At 48.7% G+C, this 11,675-nt stretch overlaps 1 long non-coding RNA gene across 1 annotated transcript; it reads left to right on the top strand.

The window, feature by feature from the left end:
• Positions 1 to 8,554: 8,554 nt before the first annotated feature.
• Positions 8,555 to 10,740, top strand: LOC135826031 (uncharacterized). Its single transcript, XR_010555193.1, has 4 exons — positions 8,555 to 9,012; positions 9,373 to 9,427; positions 9,519 to 9,622; positions 10,530 to 10,740. It is a non-coding gene; the product is annotated as an uncharacterized LOC135826031 (long non-coding RNA).
• The last annotated feature ends 935 nt before the right edge of the window (positions 10,741 to 11,675 follow it).

Below are 11,675 nucleotides of genomic sequence, written 5' to 3'. Positions count from 1 at the left end.
ACGATTGCAGGGTTTTTATAGATGTAGCCAACCATGGCTAGCAAGGAAAAGAGTGAGAAGTCGAAAAGGAAAAGAGTGAGAAGTCGAAAAGGAAAAGATGAAAAAGAAGCAAATCAAAATAGAAGAAATGGAAACGAGTCACATGCATGAAGCAACTATCCACGACTGTAATAAGATAATAAGCAGTCAGAAAGTGCGATAACAGGGCACAAAACTGACAGACTACTGAGACATTCAAAGACCTGAGACCTAGCTCTCACACACCTCCAGTGCGCAAACCAACAGCCTTCCAACTTGGAAGGTTCATACCGCTAGTACGTGAGGCAAGTGCCAGAAAGTGAAAATCGCCTTCCACTCCACCCCCCCCCCCCCCTCCCCCTGTCGAAGAGGTTTTTCCGGCGTGGCGGGGTTGGCAATGGTTCACTGAGCAGCCTCGAAAATGTTGGCAGTCCAGGAGACGTGCGATAGCCTCGCTGCGAGGCTTTTGTTTCCTTCGCCAATTGTCGAATTTAGACGTAGGTTTAGCATCTAAAACTCTCCGTTTTTTTAATAATTCATTGACTACTGTCAACCGTAAAATTATTGCGATGGACTAATTTCCGCGAAATTCGCGACCACGTGGAAATCGCGAAATTTTTGACAGCGCGAAAAGGAGATCCATGAAAGGTTTAGGAAGAATGCCACAGGTTTAGCAAGAATGCCATTCTGCAATCGCAAAATTAAAACCTCGCAAACCTTTCCGGATTCTGAAAACGCGAACTAAAAACGCCGCGAAAATTTCACGCTTTACAGTATAAGGCGCAAGCACTGGATATGACAAGGGTTGCGTGGTGGAATCAGGTTTCATGCGGTGAAAATCAAGCGCGAGCGCGCTAAACCTTTTGTAGATTGTTTTGAGCTGTGCACTAAAATTGTTGTTGCTGTTCCCAATTTCAGTTTAGTCTTTTCCTTTTCTACAAATCACGACCCTTATCTACCTTCCTTGACGGAGAAGTAACTCGACTATACATTATTGTAATACAGTAGGTATCGCTGTTGCGGAGTTGAGGATTCTGCGCGTAAAGCAACGACCCTGCAGCCATCTAACAGAGTGCTGGCAACTGAAATCCGCCCCCCCCCCCCCCCCGAGCGGTGCGCTCATATCGCAAAGACCCAACGCGGGATGGTAAAACTACAAAACAGAGACCGCTAAAATGTGAAACCACCGCTCAGCAGATCAGGGGGTCGGATTTCAGTTGCCAGCACTGTAGTAAACGATTAGGTGGGTAGATCGATACCAAGCAGATATCTCCTTCTTTGAACTTCCGGTATGCTGCGGTGATAACCGTGAAGAGTTGGCGTCTTCTACTGAATCGTGATCGCTGTGTTGTTCGTAAACGCCGACCAGAAAGTTTAGCACAAACATGGGAAAGCTGACACAAGACTTTTTTATGCATCATGCTGCCCGGCGACCAGTGCCGAAAGTCGCTGCACAAGACATGAACAGTTTGCGCGGTGTGCGAGTCGTTCTGACAAAAGGAGTCGCAGTGGTGGTAAAGGGAAGGTGAAAACCAGCAGCCAACAGCACGCTAGTATCCAGAAGGGGGATTGGAGGTTTACTGTTCCATAATCACAAGCTTGCGAAGATGAAACGTGCGCCTGTCTTATATCAGTGACATTTCCCAACATTACGAAGTAGTGGTTGCGACTTCGGCGATAATTTGTAAGAAAGGGTTTGCTCCCCACACCGGGGCTCGTTTGTAGCGCTGAAAACGGAGCGTCTCTGTAAGTTTGTATCCCTGGTGATGTTTGTGCCTGGAGAGCACTATATAAGTGGTGCTCTTCAGGCACAATCTTCCTCAGCCTACTCAAGCTCAACTGATGAGGGGTGAATTCCCCGAAACACTGTGTATTGAGCAGGGAGTGGTGCTTTCTTGCAGGTTTGCCGAGTCGAAGGTTCGATGGACTTCTCGTGTGCTCTGGATGGCAGTCGTGAGTCAGTCAAGTGTCAAGTAAAGTCGGCGGAATAGCGCGAGCCCCGGTGTGGGGAGCAAACCCTTTCTTACAAATTATCGCCGAAGTCGCAACCACTACTTCGTACTGTTGTGCCCAGCGCGGGCTTGCGACTAGTTGGTTTGGAGGTGACAGCGTTGCGAATGACCGAGGGTCCTCGACGTCTGTCTCACCGTCCAGGAGCGACACTGACTCACGCTGCTATCTGGTGTTCACGAGGTGTTTGTAGCGCTGAAAACGGAGCGTCTCTGTAAGTTTGTATCCCTGGTGATGTTTGTGCCTGGAGAGCACTATATAAGTGGTGCTCTTCAGGCACAATCTTCCTCAGCCTACTCAAGCTCAACTGATGAGGGGTGAATTCCCCGAAACACTGTGTATTGAGCAGGGAGTGGTGCTTTCTTGCAGGTTTGCCGAGTCGAAGGTTCGATGGACTTCTCGTGTGCTCTGGATGGCAGTCGTGAGTCAGTCAAGTGTCAAGTAAAGTCGGCGGAATAGCGCGAGCCCCGGTGTGGGGAGCAAACCCTTTCTTATTTCCCAACATAGCTGGCAACTGAAATCCGACCCCCTGAGCGGTGGGTTCACATTCTAGCGGTCTCTGTTTTGTAGTAGCTGGCCAGACAAGATATTTAGTTTTAACCACTATTTCGAGTTACAAATGGGAGATGGCTTTTTATAACTATATATAAGGTAAGTATAAAATTAATGTGGCCTGTTTCCTCAGGATGTATGCTGGGACTGATTGTAATTGTTTGCCTCCATATGTATATGTGTGTAGTGCACGCGTGCAGTGGTTTGTTTGTGCGTGTGCGAGTGCACTTGTGCATGCACTGTACTGGGGTGTGTGTGTGGGTGTGCGCGCGCCTGCACATACAATTATGTGTTTATGTGTGTGTGTGTGTGCGGGCGTTCACTGGTGTGCACGTGTGCATGCGCTGCTGTGCGTGTGCCCGCGGACGTGCACTGGTGTATGTGATTGTATACGTGTGTTTGTGCCCGCGTGTACTGGTATGTGTGTGCGCGGAGGAATGCACTGCACTGGTGTGTGTGTGTGTGTGCGCGAGAGTGTGTGTGCGCATGGCACACATGCGTACACTGGTATGTGTGTGTGTGTGTGTCACTGTGTGTGTGTGTGTGTGTGTGTGTGTGTGTGTGTGTGTGTGTGTGTGTGTGTGCGTGCGCATGTGCTAGAGAAGCGTATATCAGATCCACGCTGATTTAGCCACGCACACTAGTAGCAAGTATTACCCGCACTGGGGGCAGGGGTAACCTGATTTAGCCACGCACACTAGTAGCAAGTATTACCCGCACTGGGGGCAGGGGTAACTGCAGTTGGCTCCAAGGACGGATAACCTGTTGCGGTCAATCCTTTCTCTGCACCTTGTCCTCACCCACTTCCTGAAATGTGGTGAGCCCGCAAGTGAGATCATTTGCAAGTCCACCCATAGTTTGGGGATTTCAGGGGGTGTCGGCCGTTTGGGCGGTTCAATAGCCTGATTGAGTCCTTTTCCAAGATTCCTTTTGTGTTCCTCTCTTCCCTCTCCCGGGGAGACCCACGTGACCAGTTTTGGCAGTGAGCAAGTACAGTATAGCGTGTGCATGCATGCGTGAGCATGGTTGTGTGTCGTGTGTGTGTGTGTGTGTGTTTGTGTGTGCATGCATGAGGTGCCGCAGCCAGGAGTGGACTGGTTATCCGAGGGCTTTCTCCCACTTGTAGGTGTAAGAAGGGAGGGCGGAGCGTGGAGTGTGTGTGTGTCCTCTTGCTTGTGTAAATATGTCTGTTTGGTGGGCGTGCGTGTGTACGCGCGAACACGCACGCCTTTTCATGTTACCAATGTCCACTACAGGTACCCACCCTTTGAAAGAAAGCAGACGAAACCTAAGCAGTAACCAGCTTCTTGCGATGGTCTTGTCAGTACCATGCAATCCCCCCTTTTTTCGATACCAGGTTGCAACGCTAACGCCGAGACCCCTGGTCGGTCGAGTTGCTCCCTGTACATCGGCACATCATCCCTACATCCCCTGTGTATTATCTTTTGTTTGTCTCTTTGTAGGGCTGTGTTCCCAATAAAAAAAATTAAAAAATATATGTTGTGTGCCCATACCGTCCAGGCATACTGTTACAGATATCCTATGTCTGCCAAGCAAATCTCCTGATGACGTGACTGGAAAGCGAAATGAACAGCCAGGACGGCAAACATGGTGCCATCAACATCCATGGGATAGTTTGCCCGCCAGCTCTAGAAGAGTTCAAGTCTTTCAGCAAGTAATGTGGACTTGCTGCATGAAAGCATTTAAAGCATGCAAAGGCCTCTCTTACGGGCAAACAGGATACAATTGACAGTGGCATGGCGAATGATTAGAACACAACACCAAAAAATGAAAACAATTGTATGTGTGAAAAAACGCAAAAAAAGAGAAACAAAAATTAATCATGAAACCATTGCTCCTGTTGCTATGCTGAACTGCATTTTTGGCTGCTCAGCTTGCAATACTGGTTGGCTCCATGAATCTTTGTTATCACGCCAGCCATTGTACTTGTAGCGATGTGTCAAGACCCGTTAACAGAAATGATGCTGATGAGGCTTCATCAGGACGTGACAATTGTGTGTGTGTGTGTGTGGGTCTGGGCCAAGATGTGTAGGTGTGTGCATGCGGGCGAGTACTGATCTTTACGTACTGATGCTGGTTGTGCACATGCTTGTATTGCGAGTTGATAGGCAGTGACAGCGGTACAATTGTAAGGATGCAAGACCTTCCTATTTTCCAAGGCATTGGCATGCCTTATCATAATTATTATTCTCTATTAGTACTAGTACAGGGTCAGTAGTGCAGATTTTGACCGTGCCCCCATTTAGTTTCTGCTGTTACTCACAGGTATGCCGTACGGTGTGCTTGATACTGAGCACACTTTTTTAATCATGATTAATTTTAGGATGATGAACTGTGACTCTACTAGTATTTTTATTGTAAGATCTCTAAGTCTTACACACTATTCTATAACATTTAGCGTCCAAGCTCTTCAGACTTCTTGAACCACCCCCCCCCCCCCCCAAATAATGGGATTACAAAATCGAAATACGTGTCTAAGGCTGTGTTTACATGAGAAATTTCAACCCGGGTCGAGTTCAGCCCGGGTTGAAAGTCTGTACGACAAACAAAAGAGGTGAGCGTTTACATGAAGACAGTTGACCCGGGTCTAATACTGATATGCCGCCAAAAGTCCACTTCTACAGTCCTGTATGGTCACGTGAATCCGTTCGCGCGAAATTTGCATCTGCAGGGCTGTTCAAACCTGGCGCGAGATACGCACAGAAGTACGTTTGTACGATTTTCTTGACCCGGGTTGATTTCAACCCTCCCCTTGGGGGGAGGGTTGAAATCAACCCGGGGCGAAATTTCAACCCGGGTCAAGCGCAATGCGTCATGTAAACGCGCCATTCACTTTGTGCACATGGCGGGTTGAAATCTGACCCGGGTCGAACTCAACCCGGGTTGAAACGCTTCATGTAAACACAGCCTTATTCGTGCACATCGTGGTCCATTATGCCTTTAGTTATGGCGGTCAGAAGGTACTACCGGTAGTGTAATAGGTAGCCGAGTGGTAGGCGCGGTGAAATCAACAATAATTACTTTTATTCTACTTTCAGGTACACACCTGAGATATAATCGTTCGTGAAAGAAGAAGCGGCAAAATAAATAACTTTCTCTCCGGTGCTCACCTAGAGGCTGAATCCTTATTCTTCGAATTAGCTTTCATTGCTATCCAATCTAATCTAATCTTCTCTTCATCAAAACAGAAATGCGCAGCCGCTTTTATGCAGCAGACGACGTACGCTTACATACGGAGATACACTAAATATACATCAGGCAAGCTCCGTATTAGTTCCGTACTGCTTCCGTATTGGTCGGGCAGGGATACTACACCCTCCCTTCCTACAGATTATCACGCCCTCGTGGTTTTCAAAAAATTAGTGAAGAGTTACGAACACAGCGTCAACCGGAAGATGGCAAATTATATCGGAAATGATAACGTTTAGAGTAGACAGAAGAAATGAACTGATAACAAATCATAAAGTAGAAGCACACCAGGTTCACACGATCTCACGGGGTCAAAAGGGGAAAGAACTGTTCTCCAAATTGGACCTGAAAATCCACAGCACTCTTGCTGCACAACGCTGGCACAACCCGCCAGGAACATCGCAGGTCAAAAACCGAACTGAATACACTATACCTATAAGGGGCGTTGTCACACACATTGTCCCACGTTAGCCGGGTAAGCCGTGGCTCACCATGATCAGACGCCTACCAAACTAAACTGGATTCACACACTCGCATAAAGGAAGACTGAAGAGAACAGGGAGACTGAAGGAAGACAGGAAAGAAAATGCCATACCTGGAATCAGCGTTAGTAACCACGGCGGCGGCTGGAGCTACGGCGGAGAGCAAGCCACGTTTTATCTTCATCTTGGTTGAGCCGGTCACTCAGAGCGGCTAGCTCGGCGTCAGACAGATTACCCCCCTCCTCGTCTTGAATCGTGGTCTACACATTGTCGATGGCATCGCTTTGCGCGACGTAAAGAGTGATGGTCTAGCCAGGAAGAGTGTTGACGAAACTCTGCATCCCACCACGGAGGGGAAGTACCAAGTGAAGAGTGGGCTCCTGCTTCCGACTGCGTGCCGGCGAAAATCAAACGCTGCTGGTCTTGGGGAATACCCTCCTTGTCTTGGGTACCAGCCTGCCTGTTGTCGTCCTCATCAGCTTCGCCATCACCACCGGTAGTATACATGTAGGTAGCGGGTCGCTTGGAATCGCCATCGGAGTCTCCAATGGATGCCGTGCGGAAAGAATGGTGATCCACGTTAGCACCATGACTGTGCTGCAGGCTAATAAGCATGGCCAGGCCCAGGAAAGCAAGAAACATGATTCTCATCTTGATTCGTCGCACGGAGCTGCAGCGGGTTGAGCCATGGGGGTCTGGGGTCGAATCACGTTGTTTTATTTTACAAAAACACACCGCTGCCACCAATGTAATGGGTAGCAGCCTGGTAGGCGCGGTGAAATCAACAATAATTACTTTTATTCTACTTTCAGGTACACACCTGAGATATAATCGTTCGTGAAAGAAGAAGCGGCAAAATAAATAACTTTCTCTCCGGTGCTCACCTAGAGGCTGAATCCTTATTCTTCGAATTAGCTTTCATTGCTATCCAATCTAATCTAATCTTCTCTTCATCAAAACAGAAATGCGCAGCCGCTTTTATGCAGCAGACGACGTACGCTTACATACGGAGATACACTAAATATACATCAGGCAAGCTCCGTATTAGTTCCGTACTGCTTCCGTATTGGTCGGGCAGGGATACTACACTAGTAGTTGGATAACGACGATGTAGCATCATGGCCATATCACCAAGAGTACATTACTGTGCTCTTGATTTCTCTGTTGGCTTACTTGTGTCACATTGCTTCCGTTTCTGACACTTTTTGAATTGCGTCGTCTTCAGGACAGGATGACTATTCTCTTATCGTTCTCTGTTGAGGGCCAGTCTAAATTTTGAATACTAAAGAAGACCCAGGCCACAACGTGGTAGACAACGACGGCGCTACGTACACAGCGGATGGGCCGTCTGCGACTCGAACTAACTATTATCGCCCCTCCCCCCGAGACACACACATCATAGCACCATAGAATGGGGTTGCATTTTTGTTGTTTTTGCCATGTGATTAAGCAATCACGATTGAAACGAGGGTTGCCTGCTGCTCCTCGTTGCTAGTCTTGAAGAAAAAAGAAAAAAAATCACGCCCATCTGCTGCTGCTGCTAGCTGCCAATATTGATGCTGTCCCTGCGTTCGCCACCTCCAACTGCTGAGGTGCCTCGTGCTGTGGCACTACCACACCTTGGTCCGCCTTGCGTTGATCCGGCCTCGTACTCTCGTACTCTGCTCATGCTGCCGTACTCTCGCGTTGTGGCCTCGTGGGTACGCCTTACGCTATTTGCGCTTGCCACGTGCTTATGTGGCCCGCCTTACCTGGTGGGCTCTCGCGCCTTATTTCCCATATAAGCATGGTGGTGTCTGTCATTGTGGGCCGGGCGGCATCTGGGGACTTCGCCTCTTCCATACGTTGTATGTTTGCTCCGCCACACCGCCTGTTCTATCTTGCGTACTCGGTTAGTACTGTACCTTGGCTGAGGCTTAGTACGCGCGCTGGAGTCCTTTCGTGCCATAAAAGGAACTGCTTCCTAATATAGAGATTAGGCGCCATGAGCCCTGCTTGTAGTAAACATTGCATTAGTAGCGCTGATACCTTTATTGGAAAGGCTTTCTGTCTAAAGCCTTTCCATACTGGTGCTCGATGTTTTCAGTTTGGGGACACCAAAATTAGTGTACCGCTAAAGACACGTGGTCGACACGTTGTTGACACGTTGCTGACACTTTGTTGACACGTGACCCAATTACCGGCCTACCAAGTGCCTTTGGTGACCGCTAACAGCAACTGTGGAACAGTGCAATGCCCTTTTTTGGAGCAACGTACGAGTAGTGCCCATGGATTATGACCCCGCGACCCCAATCTACGTGGCGGTCCGCAATTCGCTACTTCATACTGACTGGCGTACGGCATCGTCCCGAATTTGGCCACAATCTGCTCTCGGGACCCCTATAGGGCTCCCTGACCTGCTCCATCTCCGCCATCGTCAATGTACTGCGCATCCACCCAGGCCAGGACTGCACTTACTTACGGGAAGGAGTATTTGCAAGATGGAACCTGGGAACTGGAAGACGACGACGAGGAAGCGTGGGAATCCGGCGGCAATGGCTGGGATGTAAGTCCAACATTGCTGGTGCCAGAGTTGCCACTGCTTGCTTATAAGGGAATCATGTGTGTTGCCTTTTTGCCTTTTCCGCCGTCCTCCTCCGACTGTACTCCCGATCCCAGGACTGAACTTACGGGAAGGAGTGCTTCCAAGATGGGAGACGAAGAAGAAGAAGCCGCTGAATCCGGCGGCAATGGCTGGGATGTAAGTCCAACATTGCTGGTGCTAGAGTTGCTACTGCTTGTTTATAAGGGATTCATGTGTGTTGCCCTTTTTTGCCTTCTCCCATGTTCTCCTCCGACTGTACTGGTGAACGCTGTCACATATGTTGCCCTTTCCAGACAGTAGAAGGGAGGGGGGGGGGCAGCACATCCTGGCATCCAGGAATGCTAGGCCCTAGGAACTAGGCAATCTGACCTTTCCTCTTACTCCAATAATGGTATGGATGGGGAGTTCTTGAACATCCTCAGTCTTGTTAGAGTGAACTGTGCAACTCGGCAATCGGTGATAGCAGAGGACCAATGCCGATGGCGATCAGTGCTCCTTCCTTTTTCTCTGTCACAGGCTGCGTTCTCGAGAGGAAGCGTTATTTCTGCATTCCAAGAAGGACGGCACAATGGTGAGTGGAACTTCGTGGGTGTGCAGCCTTGCTAGTTGAATTGTAAATCAACCATTCTTCCTGTCTCTGACTTCTTCAATGTCCTCCTCAGTGTCGGACTGTCCGCGTCGCATTGAACTGGTCCGATGAGGCTGCTATTGCACACACAGTGAGGGAACTCCCATACGGGAACTCGGAAGTACTGCTACAGTACAGGTAAGGTGGCCATTGCTTATGTGCGTGCGCCGTTGTTGTCAACTTCTCAACCTTCATGGAGTTTGAAAGTAGTCAGCTGGCGAACTACATGTACAATTGAAGTTTAGACGTTATATGCCGCGGCTTGGTCAGCTTTTTCAGTTTCACAATGCATTGCACTCAGCACCGCTTCTCGGAATATCTTGTCAGGATAGCTGTGGAACGCATCCTCCCCAGTGGGGGAACGGCAAATGTGCTGTTCATTTTTTAGGCTTGCTTTTATGGTACGTACAAATCCCCATTGAAAAGACACAGTGGAGACCAGAAACTGCAAATAGATGTTGGGAACCGCGAAGACCACCCTTCCTTGTCAAGTTCCCTGAAGGTGTGGAAGGGGGGGGGGGGGAGCGGAGGAGGGACATTCCTGCACTTCTTAAAGCAGGATTCACAGGAGCATTTTCAGAAATTGCTTGTACATTTGTACCAGTTGTAACCGACAAACGCATTCTCATTGAGCTTTGACTTGAGGCACGTCAGCAAGGCGCTGTTGCATCGCTGACGTCTTGTCCTGATTCTGTGAATGGTATTTTGTGCGAGTTTGCATCGCACGCAGAATCGCAGGTCGTGTCGCATTGCGCAGCACACTGCCAAATTGCTTCTGTGAATCCCACGTGAATGGGAATTCCAATGGGAATGTAATCCATTGCCAACAGGTGTATTCCCGAGCTGCTCATCATACTGCAAAATTTCTCCTGTGCATGCAAATGGATTTCATTGCTCTTCTGTAGTTTGGGAAATTCTCGATTATGATAATTCTGCGTGTGTGTGTACACCAGCCCTGAACATACATGTAGGTGACCCATTTGTGGTGTCTCATAGCCTACCTCACGACCTTATGCTTTCTTTCTGTATCACTTGTATCTTGCAGGTATACCACCCCGTGACGACCACATCGAAGTCTGAAATTGAAGTGTGAAGATGCTTCAGCAACCCCTTCATATTTTTCCATTGCTTTTATTGTGCTTCTACTGTGCATGTGTGTAACCTGTGGGGTATGCATGTGATGACAATGTATGCCGGTGACACGGTCAGATTTTGTCCATGCGTGTAACGTACACCTGCATGCTATCGTTGAAAAGGATCTGCCACTTACGATCTTCGGACGAGTATCAGGTCAGCTTGGTTTTGTGTGGGCTGTACCAGACGCTGTTCACTTCTCTATCTGTTGGATATGTGACTTTCTGCAAGTTTCTGGTGTATGGTGGCCACTTCTTTGCTTGTCTTTGTATGACATTACAATAATTCTGTATTCACTGCTTCCATGGTGTGGTCTGCAAACTGCAATGCTTAGGCAGATATCATCACGGTTTGCAATATTGTGCTTTGGCCGCTAGCTTACCTACACATTGTACATGTAGTTGAATTATTTTTGTTTCACAACTGACTTCCTGAAGTATGGTGGCCACTGCTTTGCATGCCATTATACAATGTTCATCAAGAATTTCCTGTTTGGGTCGTGTGTGTGTATGTATGTGTGTGCGTGCCCATGTGTGTGTGTGCCATGTGCATGTGCGTGTTTGTCACAAGGTGTCTGTGTGCGGGGTAGCGAGGTGGGGAGGGCTGGAATGTATCAGTGTGCTACTGTAGTTGCATGGCTACATACAGTGCATCGCGCGCGTGCTCACCATGTTTATCTTCGGAGCTGGGCTAGGGTGGGGGAGGGAACAGAAAAAGAACTGAAATTACCCATATAAAAACCGCTCTGTGAGCGGTTCTGAAAAACCTCTACTGGTGCAGCCCCGTCGTAAAAGTAAGAAATTAGAACTGGCGCATTGTCCTCCCAAATGTGAACTGATCCACCTAAATCGCGATTGACGGGACCCGAACGCACCAGTAGCACGAGGTCGGGAGGGCACAGGATCACAGCCGGCGTCGGCGCTGATCAAGTTACCATACAACACTTAGATCTACACCGAAGCCCACCTTTGCCGCTTTGGCTTTGGCTATGGACCAGCGTCCACAGCTGCATCCACAGGTAGGAACCTCGTGCTACTGGTGCGTTCGGGTCCCGTCA

Source organism: Sycon ciliatum, chromosome 10 (assembly GCF_964019385.1).
Source record: "Sycon ciliatum chromosome 10, ocSycCili1.1, whole genome shotgun sequence".
Classification (NCBI taxonomy): Eukaryota; Metazoa; Porifera; class Calcarea; order Leucosolenida; family Sycettidae; genus Sycon; species Sycon ciliatum.
Note: the sequence above shows the minus strand (reverse complement) of the source record. Positions and strands in the feature narration are given on the sequence as shown.